General features: G+C 44.2%; 1 protein-coding gene across 5 annotated transcripts in view; it reads left to right on the top strand.

Annotated features, from left to right (window-relative positions):
• The window catches only part of LOC124049139 (fibrinogen C domain-containing protein 1-like), a 205313-nt gene that overhangs the window by 43485 nt on the left and 148102 nt on the right, over positions 1–13726 (top strand). The window lies entirely within an intron of this gene.

The raw sequence follows: 13726 nt of genomic DNA, 5'->3' as shown, positions 1-13726 counted from the left end.
AATTAAAACATTAACAGGTCAGGGAATCAACCTCAAAATCCTTCATCAATGATTTAAAAACACCAATCGGGACAAGTTCTTCCAGTTTAAAAGTATTTTGTAAGGCGTTCCAAGCCAAGGGCTCAGAGTGAATAAAATCCCTTTTACCAAATTCAGTTGGGACGTTTGGAGCAGTTAGCAGGATAAAGTCCTGCGAACAAAGATAGTACCCACCACATTTCTGAACAATAAATATTCCCAAATAAAATGTTAGTAAACTCAAAATGACTTTGTAAATAAAAGTATACCAGTGACTGAGCCTACGATTTACTAGAGAAGGCCAGCCAACCCTTGTATATAAAGTGCAGGGGTGCGTAAGGGTTTTGCAGTTTAAAATAAATCTCAATGCTCCATGGTAAAGGGTGTCAATTGATCTCAAACACTGAGTGGAAGCATTCATATATAAAATATCTCCATAGTCTAGCGAAGGCATAAATGTTGCTTATACTCATCTGGCTTCAAAAGAAAAACAGGCCTTATTCTTAAGCTTAAATTGACACAAGGTATGTTGAACAGTATAAAAAGCAGTTTGCAAGTTCTGGAAAGCTTTTGTGGGAGATGAGGCACAACAATAAATAACAGTATCATCAGCATAAAAGTGAACTTGAGCATTTGCACATTTTTGTCTCAGTTATTTACATAAATAGTGAATAAGAGGGGACCAAGTGCAGAGCCCTGGGGCACACTATTACAGACAGACAATTTAACAGACATGGGCCCATCAAATTAGGTGCACTGAGTTCTATCAGACAGATAGTTATCAAACCATGCAACTGCATGCTCCGAAATACCTATGCTCGACAATCTCTGCCTCAATATAGCATGCTCAACTGTATCAAAAGCCTTAGAAAGATCAATAAAAAGTGAGACACAGTGCTGTTTTTTGTCAAGGGCTTCAGTGATATCATTTAAAACCTTCATGGCTGCTGCAAATTGTGCTATGCTTCTTCCTGAAGCCCGATTGGTACATTGATAAAATAGAGTTAGTATTAGCTGTTCTCTAACAAGGGTTTCAAGTATTTTCGCCAGGGGTCACAGCTTTGAGATTGGACTATACTTTTTTAAAAGAGTCGGATCTCCCAGTTTTAAAAGTGTTTGGACAAATGCTGATTTCCAAATCTTTGGAATTTCATTACATTCCAGGGATAGATTGAACAGTATCAGCTATGAAATCAGCTGCCAGTTTTAAAAAGCAAGGATCAAGAAGATCAGGACTTGCAGGCTTTCTCTGATCTAAGGATTTCATGGCTTTATGTACCTCCTGCACTGAGAATGGCAAAAAGCTAAACGTTTGACCAGCTCTCACTGGTTCATCCACACAGGGTTGTACAGAGCCAGAGGATACTGAATCAAACAGCCTACTAGATGATACAAAGTGCTCATTGAAACAATTCAGCATTTCAATTTGACCATATACAGAAAGAGTCCTTCAATACACATGCCGGTAATGCATTAACATTACTGTGGTCCTTCTGTAGCTCAGTTGGTAGAGCATGGCGCTTGTAATGCCAAGGTAGTGGGTTCGATCCCCGGGACCACCCATACGTAGAATGTATGCACACATGACTGTAAGTCGCTTTGGATAAAAGCGTCTGCTAAATGGCATATATTATTACTGTTACCAGACAGACTTAATAGCTTTCCAAAAAAATCTAGGGTCATTCAGATTATCAGTGTTAACAGACACAACATTTTCAAACGTGGCCTTCCTGAGAAAAGAATAACACTTGTTTCAAAGCTGCCTAAAAAGAAGCCAATCAGCATCAGAACATGATATCCTTGCTTTAGCCCAGGCTAGATTACATTTGTGAATAATACAAGACAGCTCAGAAGAAAACCATGGATGATCCCACCCCTTAACTCTGAACCTGTTGAATGGGGCATGTTTGTTCACTATTTGGAAAAAAAACGTGAAATCATTTCCAGGCAGTTCCACATCAGGAATAAGCCTGATCTTTTGCTCCAGTCAAAATAAAACAAATCATGAAAGAAAGCCTGCAAATAAAAATCTAAAAATGTATATTACGAATAAAGCGTTGGTTTGTCTAAGGAACCTTAGTATATCTAACAGCAACAGCGCAATGGTCACTTAAATCATTACAAAAAACACCAACTGCAGAATATTTATGTGGAACGTTTGTCAATATCAAATCAATCAGGGTCGATTTCTTTGGACATTTGGGCAGGTGGGTGAGTTTATCAACTGGGTAAGATTCATAGAATTACAAAACCTTTTCAAATTAGACACCGGCTTTACCCAACACCAGTTGAGATCATTTCACTGAAGTTTATACATAAGGTGCATTAGAGAAGAAAATGCATCACCGATAGCAGAGGTGGGTCTATAACAGCCAATCACAGTTATAGAGAGCAGAGGGGGGTCTATAACAGCCAATCACAGTTATAGAGAGCAGAGGGGGGTCTATAACAGCCAATCACAGTTATAGCGAGACCCTTTGAAACCTCAAGATTCAAAGCAAGAAATTCCAACGGTTTACAAATAGTTTCAGACTTTGCCACACTTACAAGGAATTTAGTCTTTACATATATAGCCATATCCCTAACTTTCTTAACTCTATCAGTGCGATACGCATTGTAACCCTTTATGCAAATATCCTTATCAAGAACAGACTTGCTGAGCCAGGTTTCAGAAAACACAATTACATCAGCTGATGATTTAGCCTGATGATTTAGCCCAAATCCTAACCCCATAAACTTTTAACAGGCTGCGTACATTTAATTGAAAAATACCAAAACCGGATCTAGATTTAAAATCAGAGGGGGTTTTGAAAAATTGCATATTAGGGTCAGGTTGCACGTTACCTGAAATCAATAACAGAAGAATAACTAGGCACCTGTAACGGCAGATTTCCTCCTCTTCGTCTGAAGAGGAGTAAGGATCGGACCAAGATGCGGAGTGGTAAGTGTTCATGACGAATTTTAATAAGAAAAGCCTGAACACTATGAAATACAAAACAAACGATAACATGAAATGAACCAAACCGAAACAGTCCCGTGTGGCACAAACACTGACACAGGAAACAAACACCCACAAACCAACAGTGAAACCCAGTCTACCTAAGTATGATTCTCAATCAGAGACAACTAACAATACCTGCCTCAGATTGAGAACCATACTAGGCCGAAACAGAAAACCAAACATAGAAACACAAAACACACTGCCCACCCCAAATCACGCCCTGACCATACTAAATAAAGACAAAACAAAGGAAAATAAAGGTCAGAATGTGACAGTACCCCCCCCCCCCAAAGGTGCGGACTCCGGCCATAAAACCTGAACCTATAGGGGAGGGTCTGGGTGGGCTTCTGTCCGCGGTGGCAGTTCTGCCGCGGGACGTGGACCCCACTTCACCAAAGTTCTAGTGCGCATCTTCACCCGCCTCCATGGCCTCTTTAAAGCAGCGACCCTCGCCACCAACCTTGGACTAGGAACATTCCGGCAGCGCCGGACAGGCGGGTGACTCCGGCAGCGCTGGAGTGAAGGACGCCGCTGGCAGCGCCGGACAGGCGGGAGACTCCGGCAGCTCCGGAGTGAAGGGCGATTCTGGCATCGCCTGGCTGACTGATGGCTCTGGCAGGTCCTGGCTGGCTGGTGGCTCTGGCAGCTCCTGGCTGGCTGACGGCTCTGGCAGCTCCTGGCTGACTGCTCAGGACAGACTGGCGGCTCTAGCAGCTCTGGACAGACGGGAGACTCTGGCAGCTCTGGACAGACGGGAGACTCTGGCAGCTCTGGACAGACAGGAGACTCTGGCAGCTATGGACAGACAGGAGACTCTGGCAGCTCTGGACAGATGGGAGACTCTGGCAGCTCTGGACAGACGGGAGACTCTGGCAGCTCTGGACAGATGGGAGACTCTGGCAGCTCTGGACAGACGGGAGACTCTGGCAGCTCTGGACAGACGGGAGACTCTGGCAGCTCTGGACAGACGGGAGACTCTGGCAGCGCTGGAGAGGAAGAATGCTCTGGCAGGAGAACCTGTAGGCAGAAGATGGAGAGACAGTTTGGTGTGGGGGGCTGCCACCGGAGGGCTGATGCCTGGAGGTGGTACTGGATAGACCGGACTGTGCAGGCGCACTGGAGCGCTTGAGCACAGAGCCTGCCCAATCTTACCTGGTTGAATGCTCCCCGTAGCCCGACCAGTGCGGCGAGGTGGAATAGGCCGCACTGGGCTGTGCTGGCGAACCGGGGACACCATGCGTAAGGCTGGTGCCATGTACGCCGGCCCAAGGAGACGCACTGGAGACCAGATGCGTAGAGCCGGCTTCATGGCACCTGGCTCGATGCCCACTCTAGCCCGGCTGATACGAGGAGCTGGAATGTACCGCACCGGGCTATGCACCCGCACCAGGGACACAGTGAGCTCCACAGCATAACACGGTGCCTGCCCGGTCCCTCTCGCTCTCCGGTAAGCACAGGAAGTTGGCGCAGGTCTCCTACCTGGCTTCGCCACACTCCCTGTGTGCATCCCCCTAAGACATTTTTGGGGCTGCCTCTCGGGCTTCCTTGCCAGCCGCTTTCCCTTGTATCGCTGGCTCCTCTCTCCGGCTGCCCCTGCTCTCCTAGTTGCCTCCACCTGTTCCCATGGGAGGCGATCCCTTCCAGCCAGGATCTCCTCCCATGTGTAGCAACCCTTGCTGTCCAAAACATCCTCCCATTTCCAGGAGTCCTGACATCGCTGCTGCTGCCCGTTACCACGCCGCTTGGTCCTCTGTTGGTGGGTGTTTCTGTAACGGCAGATTTCCTCCCCTTCGCCTGAAGAGGAGTAAGGATCGGACCGAGTTGCGGCGTGGTAAGTGTTTATGACGGATTTTAATAAGAAAAGCCTGAAAACTATGAAATACAAAACAATAAACAATAACACAAAACAAAGGAACATAAAGGTCAAACGTGACAGCACCTCTGTTTAATAACCTTGCATGGCTTCTCTTTTTTAAGAGACCCACTGCAAGCGAATTCTACAAGTGAGTTTCCACACAATACAAAATAGTCATATAAAACAATTAGACTTTGGTAGTGACACAAGTTCATACTGTTCACATCATGCCACAAATGCTACAGTACTTGGACTAGTGGATCGAGTGAAAAAGAGAGTTCCCGCAGACACAATGTATAATGGACGGGAGAGCACATTGTCAGATGTACTCACCCAGCAACAATGTTCGTGTACTCCAGAGTTCAGTAAAGTCAGTGCACAAAGCAATACCACGAAAATTGTCATTTTCTTTAAGAGATGTAAGAAATAGTGACCAAGGAAAGGTAAGGGGAGAGAGGGACTGAGTGTACGTATGAGTCTGTATGCGAGTGTGTGCGTGTGAGTAGATTGGGTGTTGGGGTCGATTGTGAGAACGGGGATTGTTGAGCTCCCTCTAACAGCCATGCGGAGAGCGAAGAGGTTCAGCTTGGAAGAGACACTCCGCGGATGGAAAACTGAGGATAGAACCCAGGCCAGCCAGAGTGGGTTACTTTGGTAAAAGTAAAGAAGTGCAAGTAGCAAAAATGTATCTGAGTTGAGGGAGACGCGCGATCTTTACACTAGCTAAACTAAATAGTTTGCACTACACAACAAGGAAATTGTAGATTTGCTCCACCATAAATAAATAGGTTATTAGTAGGTTAAAATCAACTAGTCACAGACAAACGACTTGACATGCTGGATTGAGGAGTGGATGTGCCTGCGTACTTTGTATACAGTACAGTACAGACAGGGCTACAGTAGATGATCTTTGTGTGTGTCTGAGGCTGCTTGACTGACAAGGCTCAGACAGTGGATGAGTGTTGACTGACGGTCTCTCCCATGTACCTAACACACCAAGGAAATTGAAGCGTGCTTATCATCATCTAAACCTGTGAGGGAGACACGCACACACATAAACACACTCACATGCACACACACAAACATGCACGCACACACGCGCACATACACATACAGTGGAGGAGTGTTGGTCAGTTAATTGGAGTCCTCCTTCTGGCCACTACAGTAACAGACCAAAACACTCTGGTACAGCTAAGCATATAGAAACAGAGCATGTGTTTTAAATGGCACCCTATTCCTTATGTAGGTCATTATTTTTGACAAAGCCATATGCACCCTTCATATGGAATAGGGTGCCATTTGAGATACACAAGAGACTGTGTGAGTGTGTACTTGTCTAGCTAAAGAAACCTATTACCCAATACTGGTGAAAAAAACCTTCACATGTCTCATATTCTCCTAATGAATGCCTGAATTTGTTTGACTGAGCTTCCTTTAAACGTTTGACCTAAGCCCACCCTTCTGTACTTCTCTAGTTCTGTTCCACTCTCCTTCTCATTACTTCTTATCTCACCCTGCCTCATTGGTGAAACATACCTAGAAGGAATCAAAATAGTGAAAAATATAGTGAGAAAGGAATAAGAGAGAGAGGATTCTTCCCTGAGCTGCTGCTGCAGGAGCCGGTGCTCGTTGCTATTTAGGAACTAAAACCAAGACAGGAGGAAAATAGAGAAGCATCCTGAAGCCTTTGGTGTTCTAGGGTTCTTCTGTTATTCTCTTCAAACAGAGCTGTAAAGGCCTTCTCGTTATCAAAGCCCATTTTCAAACCAGACCAGGAACACTGAACATAGGCAGCGAATGGAGGAGGAGCGGGGGGTGTGGGGTTTGGTGGGAGAGGGGTACAGCAAAGCCACGGTTAAAAATAGACATACAGGAGAGAAGGGCTTTGAATTGTGAATGTGTCGCTCCCTGCTAGCACTTCTATTGTAGCAGGACGAGGGGATGTGAGAGTAGTCATTATAGTACTGCATATGGTATACTGTATATCTGTGTGTCAGGCAGAAGCTAGCAGAGCTAGGAGACCTGGGGCCCTTTCTCATTTACACTAGCTAACCCAGGAAGGGAAACAAGCTGCAGGAAAGGAAAAAATATTATCCCAGTGCAGCAAGACAATATATTTCCATCAATATCTGCATCTGGATTGCTGTTTGGGGTACCACCGCATACATTGACCCTTTGGAACCCATTTTTCTAAGAAAGTATCATGTATCCCAGTGGTTTTCAAAATGTTTGACCCCTGACCCCAAAAAGCAGTGGTACAAAATGTGCAAACACCCACACAAGATAGGCTACAGATATAAACTGTGTTTTACACCTGCGTTCATGTTATCAGCCAATATCAATTAGGGCCATGTCATGTCACTTCTCTGGAGTCCAGCGCAAGCAAAATCATGCGGCCAACATGTAGCAGTGGTTGCAGGATTGATTTGAAAGCGTCTCCACCACGCCATCACTTTGAAGTGCAGCCTGCTTGCAGAGTGCTTGTTGCCAGCCGGGTAGTCCTGTTCTTCCTAACAAATATTGTAATAAATCCCCAGAAAATGTTACATCCTATAATATTGAAGGCAGTGTGATGTCACACATATAGACATATAGCCTGTAGCCACCCAAACTAGGCCTATCTGATATATAAATCATCAATCAAATCGCCAGATAGTCTATCGTTCTGGCAAAGACGAGTCAGTAGTAGATTGGTAAACTGTATTTTATATGTGTAATATAAATGTAGGCCTTCTATGTTTTTGCCAGGCAAAACTGGAGGAAATGAAACAAGTTCTTTCTGGTCACTAATCTGGATATGCTCACCCACCTTTGCTTCCAATGGTGCTGACTGGTCATTGGTCAGTCAACAATCAAGATGCTAAACTTTTTGGTTCAGAAGCATACAGTGCATTCGCAAAGAATTCAGACCCCTTGACTTTTTCCAAATGTTGTTACGTTACAGCCTTATTCAAAAAGATATTAAATATGTTTTTCCCTCCTCAATCTACACACAATACCCCATAATGACAAAGCAAAATCAGGTTTTTAGACATTTTTGAAAATGTATTATAAATACAAAAATGGAAATGTAACATTTACATACAGTACCAGTCAAAAGTTTGGAGAGTGTTTTTTTATTTGTACTACTTTCTGCATTGTAGACTAATAGTGAAGACATCAACACTTTGAAAAAATAACATATATGGAATCATGTAGTAAAATCATGTAGTAAAAAAGTGTGCCTTGTTAAAGGTACATTTGTGGAACTTCTTTCCTTCTTAATGCATTTGAGCCAATCAGTTGTGTTGTGACAAGGTAGAGGTGGTATACAGAAGATAGCTTTATTTGGTAAGCAAAGCGAAACGACAGTCCATCATTACTTTAAGACATGAAGGTCAGGTCAGACTGTCGCAAAAACCATCAAGCGCTATGATGGAGCTGGCTCTCATGAGGATCTCCACAGGAAAGGAAGACCCAGAGTTACCTCTGGGTCTGGTGAATGGATGATCTCCGCATCTGTGGTTCACACCGTGATGCATGGAGGAGTAGTTGTGATGGTGTGGGTGTGCTTTGCTGTTGACACTGTCTGTGATTTATTTAGAATTCAACGCACACTTAACCAGCATGGCTACCACCTCATTCTGCAGTGATACGCCATCCCATGCGGTTTGCGCTTCATGGGACTATAAAACGTTTTTCAAAAGGACAATGACCCAACACACCTCCAAGCGGTGTAAGGGTTATTTGACCAATAAGGAGAGTGATGGAGTGCTGCATCAGATGTCCTGGTCTTCACAATCACAAGATCGCAACCCATTTGAGATGGTTTGGGATGAGTTGGAACGCAGTGAACAAGTGCTCAGCATATGTTGGAACTTCTTCAAGACTGTTGGAAAAGCATTCTGAAGGTGAAAATGCTAAGCATGTGCAAAGCTGTCATCAAGACAAAGGATGGCTACTTTCAACAATCTGAAATATAAAATATATTTTGATTTGTTTAACACTTTTTTTGGTTACTGCATGATATGTGTTATTATTTCATAGATTTGATGTCTTCACTTTTATTCTACAATGTAGAAAATAGTAGAAAATGAAGAAAGGTCAGATAGGGAGTGTCGCTCACAGCTATTTTAAGGTCTCTCCAGAGATGTTCGATCAAGTTCATATCCGGTGTCGTGTCTTTGGCTATGCTGGATTAAGTGATATGACATGCTATTCTATAAAATCCTTTCTCTGTAGTTAATATTACCTGATTAAGCTAATCATGTAAATGTAAATAACTAGAAAGTCGGGGGACCAGGAAACAATGTTTATAGAGCTGTTATCTTCCGAATAAACTCTTAAAGACCTAGTAATATTTTACATCAATAGCAGTCAATATTAATCGTCACCTTATTTCAGTCTCATCTGAACATCGTAGAATTCTTGGTTATCTTCATGAACCCTGGCTAACAAGTTGAATCAGCAATACAAAATTGGGTTTAATTATATATTTACTAAATACCTAACTAATCACACAGAATTACATATACACAGAATGAAGCATACATTGATTACAAATTATGCCATAAAGGAAAACATCCCTAGCGGGCGGAACAGATATGACAGCTGGTTACACAAGGAAAGGGGGTTGGGTTTGAGTGAAAGTGCGGGAAGTCTTGAGGAACAAAGGGAGAAGCTATGTCTCTATCGGGCCGTAGGCAGCTACTCTATCATAAATACAGAATATTATGCATTCTAAATTACGTCCCATTTGGAAAAGGAAAATGCAATAAATATTTACTCTGAGCTGCGCTTCAATAGGTTGGTGGTAGATGGAAGGCCGTGTCCTTTGTCCTTTGATGCGTGTCTCTTCTGGTGAACGGGATACGCTGTAGCGTCGTCGTTGTGTGGTAGACGGGATACATCGTCTGTCCTTTCCTAGCCCACGTTTACGGCTGCTGTTGCTAACTCTACGGCTAGGATGTCTCACTTCTTTAGTGAATAAGAGTTCAAAGTTCATACCATTCACAACCAAAGCTCACGCTGAGGTTGGCTTAGCTCTGTAGTTGACATGTTAGTCCATTTTAACGTATGGACCGTCGTCCTTGGAACAGGAGGTTACATTTTCATCAAGGGTTTATATATTGGAGGGGCAGGCCACTGATTGAGCAGAGCTCTAACCTTATGAAAACTAAATTCTCTCATTTGGAAGCTAATATTACATTTAATCCTTTCACAAATAGTTTCATATTCAAACATTTAAATTGCACAACAATTCCATGTGAATCTGATAACTTGAATATGTAGACTTTCCCAGATACAGTTTATGTCGTCTTGTCATCAGTCATGTCTCAGATGACAACCGAACTGACATCATATTCATTAAGTACCAATGCATATTTTCAACTGGTTCTATTACCGAAATATGGTTCCTTTCCCCCCCTTGTTTCCAGACTCTATGTTTAACAAAGGCTATTCAAGAGTCCTTCAGTAGAGTCAGAGAGAGAGGGAAGGGAGAAAGGTATTCATGACACCGGGCTCTGGATGGGCCACTCAAGGACATTCAGAGACTTGTCCCGAAGCCATTCTTACATTGTCTTGGCTGTCTGCTTAGGGTCGTTGTTCTGTTGGAAGGTGAATCTTCGCCCCAGTCTGAGGTCCTAAGTGTTCTGAAGCAGGTTTTCATCAAAGATTTGTCTTTACTTTGCTCTGTTCATCTTTCCTTCGATCCTGACTATTCTCCCAGTCTCTGCCGCAAAAAAACATCCCCACAGCATGATGCTGCCACCACATTTCTTGATGGTGCAAAGTTTCCTCCAGACGTGACACTTGGAATTCAGCCCAAACAGTTTAATCTTGGTTTCATCAGACCAGAGAGTCCTTTAGTTGCCTTTTGGCAAACCCCAAGCGGGCTGTCATGTGCCTTTTACTGAGGATTGGCTTCCATCTGGCCACTCAACCATAAAGGCCTGATTGGCAGAGTGCTGCAGAGATGGTTGTCCTTCTGGAAGCTTCTCCCATCTCTACAGAGGAACTCTAGAGCTCTGTCAGAGTGGCCATTGGATTCTTGATCAAGGCCCTTGTCCATCAATTGCTCAGTTTGGCCAGGCGGCCAGCTCTAGGAACAGTCTTGGTGGTTTCTCTTTCCATTTAAGAATGATGGAGCCCACTGTGTTCTTGGGTAGCTTCAATTCTGCAGAAATGTTTTGAGATCCTTCCCCAGATCTGTGCCTCGACACAATCCTGTCTCAGAGCTGTACGGAAAATACATTTACATTTACATTTAAGTCATTTAGCAGACGCTCTTATCCAGAGCGACTTACAAATTGGTGCATTCACCTTATGACATCCAGTGGGACAGTCACTTAACAATAGTGCATCTAAAACTTAGGGGGGGTGGGGTGAGAGGGATTACTTATCCTATCCTAGGTATTCCTTAAAGAGGTGGGGTTTCAGGTGTCTCCGGAAGGTGGTGATTGACTCCGCTGTCCTGGCGTCGTGAGGGAGTTTGTTCCACCATTGGGGGGCCAGGGCAGCGAACAGTTTTGACTGGGCTGAGCGGGAGCTGTACTTCCTCAGTGGTACCTTCAACCTCATTGCTTGGTCTTTGCTCTGACATGCACTGTCAACTGTGGGACCTTATATAGACAGGTGTGTGCCTTTACAAATAATTTCCAATCAATTGGGCCCCAATCAAGTTGTAGCAACATTTCAAGGATAATCTTTGGAAACAGGATGCACCTGAGCTCAATTTCGAGTCTTAGCAAAGGGTCTGGATCCTTATGTAAATAAGGTATTTCTGTTTTTATTTTTTATTAATTTCTCAAAACCTCTTTTCTCTTTGTCATTATGAGGTATTGTGTGTAGATGAGGAAAACATTTAATTTGATCAATTTTAGAATAAGGCTGTAATGTAACAAAATGTGGAAAGAGGGTTCTGAATACTTTCCGAATGCACTGTAGATAATAATTTAACAACAACATGCAAGCAGTGGGTTCGCAGTGGGTTCAGAACAACTATAACAAAACATTCATTAAAATGTTATTCAAAACATTGGGGAAATAATACCACCACCAAAAACGGCATTTTGGAGAGTGGAAGGGCAAAGGGGCATGTGCTCTGCACAGGTAGAGCCCTATCTGAGGACTTGACTGCTGGAGATAGAAGAATGCTGTTTCTGTCTGGCCCCGGGAACCTTGTTACCAATTTTAATTAAAAAGAGAATTTAATTGGCAGGGCTTCAGTAGACATAGGCTACAGAATATACTGTGGTCCCCATTTGCTTGATTAAATAGCAAAAACATAAAGGGCAAACTAAATCTGCAGAGGACAAAATGTTCTTTAGCTCCTCAAAAATATTTTTTGTCAAAAATAATGCCCCTGCTGCTTGAGCCTGTCAAACATCATATCAGTTCCTAGTCATGCAGGACTCATACTGTGCCCTATTGCCCCGTGGGTCCAAAGGCCTGATTGGCTGACCAGTGGCCCATGGCACTGCCTGTTCTTGTTGTCCCCTCGTAGCGGAGATAGAGGGGTTGGAGAACAAGATAGGAACAGGGATAGAGAATAACAAGAGAGTAGAGAGAAAGAAAGAGAGAGGGGAGGGGAGGGAAACCATAGACAGTGTATAGAGAGAGAACGGGAAAAAGAGAGAGCGAGAGAAAGAGTGATATCAAGATTGTGGCGGGGAGTGTGCAGCGGGGGCTAAGTGACGGGGACGGCGTTGTAGCAGAGCAGAGCCACGGCCCTACATGATTGATTTCCTCTCGGAGCCGAGGCTACCGCTGGTGCTGGCTAGCCGCTCTGTGGTTTATGCGTATACAGACGCTGTTCCTCCCTGACACTTCAGTCTGACTGTCTGGTCTAATGGCTGCCTGTGGCAAGAGGCAAGACATATGGTGACACAGAGCCGCTTGTGCCACGGTTAGTAATGGCCATGACTGCATGCATCACAGGGAGGCCTAGTAGAATGGTTACACCTCGCAACACAGAAATGAACTGTCCCAAAATGCCCCTGAGGGAAGAGGAAGGATCACATTGGACAGAGATATGGACCATCGCAGAGTTAGGATGCGTTTGTCACTTTGTGTCTCTGCATAGAGAACAATACTCACCCTGTTACACATACTCTCTCTCTCTTACACACACACACACACACACGTGTAGTCTCGCAACCCATTGTGAAGCTGCTTTAGAAGGTTGTTGGAACTAATTGTATTGTGATCCTAATTGATATGTCAATCTGGGTTTACTGATAAGCTGAAGACAACTCTCTCCTGCCCTCCCTCTCCCCCTTCTACCTCACACTATAGACCTCTCTATAGACCACTATAGACCTCTCTCTCTCTCTCTCTCTCTCTCTCTCTCTCTCTCTCTCTCTCTCTCTCTCTCTCTCTCTCTCTCTCTCTCTCTCTCTCTCTCTCTCTCTCTCTCTCTCTCTCTCTCTCTACTATCAAATCAAGGCACCGATGACTCATCCAATCATTCACTCAAAATATGCATCCCCTCTCTCTCACACACACACACACACACACACACACACACACACACACACACACACACACACACACACACACACACACACACACACACACACACACACACACACACACACACACACACACACACACACACACACACACACACACACACACACACACAAAACCCCATTTTCCTGTGTGCCCTCTCTCCTCAGTGTAAAATGGGTCATCTCCTTGGTGTGTGTAGAGGCCCTGTGCCGGTGTAACGTGATTGCAGCGGTGCCCGGTGTGTGTGTGCGTGTGTGTGTGTTGTGGTTATTGAGGCCAGTGGAAGGCCTGTAGGGTTTCTCTACTCTCATGCTGTTAACACACCTGGCTATAGCTGACATAATGGAAAGATCACAGGA

The sequence above is a fragment of the Oncorhynchus gorbuscha genome, linkage group LG11 (assembly GCF_021184085.1).
Source record: "Oncorhynchus gorbuscha isolate QuinsamMale2020 ecotype Even-year linkage group LG11, OgorEven_v1.0, whole genome shotgun sequence".
NCBI classification, from domain to species: Eukaryota; Metazoa; Chordata; class Actinopteri; order Salmoniformes; family Salmonidae; genus Oncorhynchus; species Oncorhynchus gorbuscha.
The sequence above is the reverse complement of the archived record's forward strand: the minus strand, read 5'-3'. Positions and strand labels throughout refer to the sequence as shown.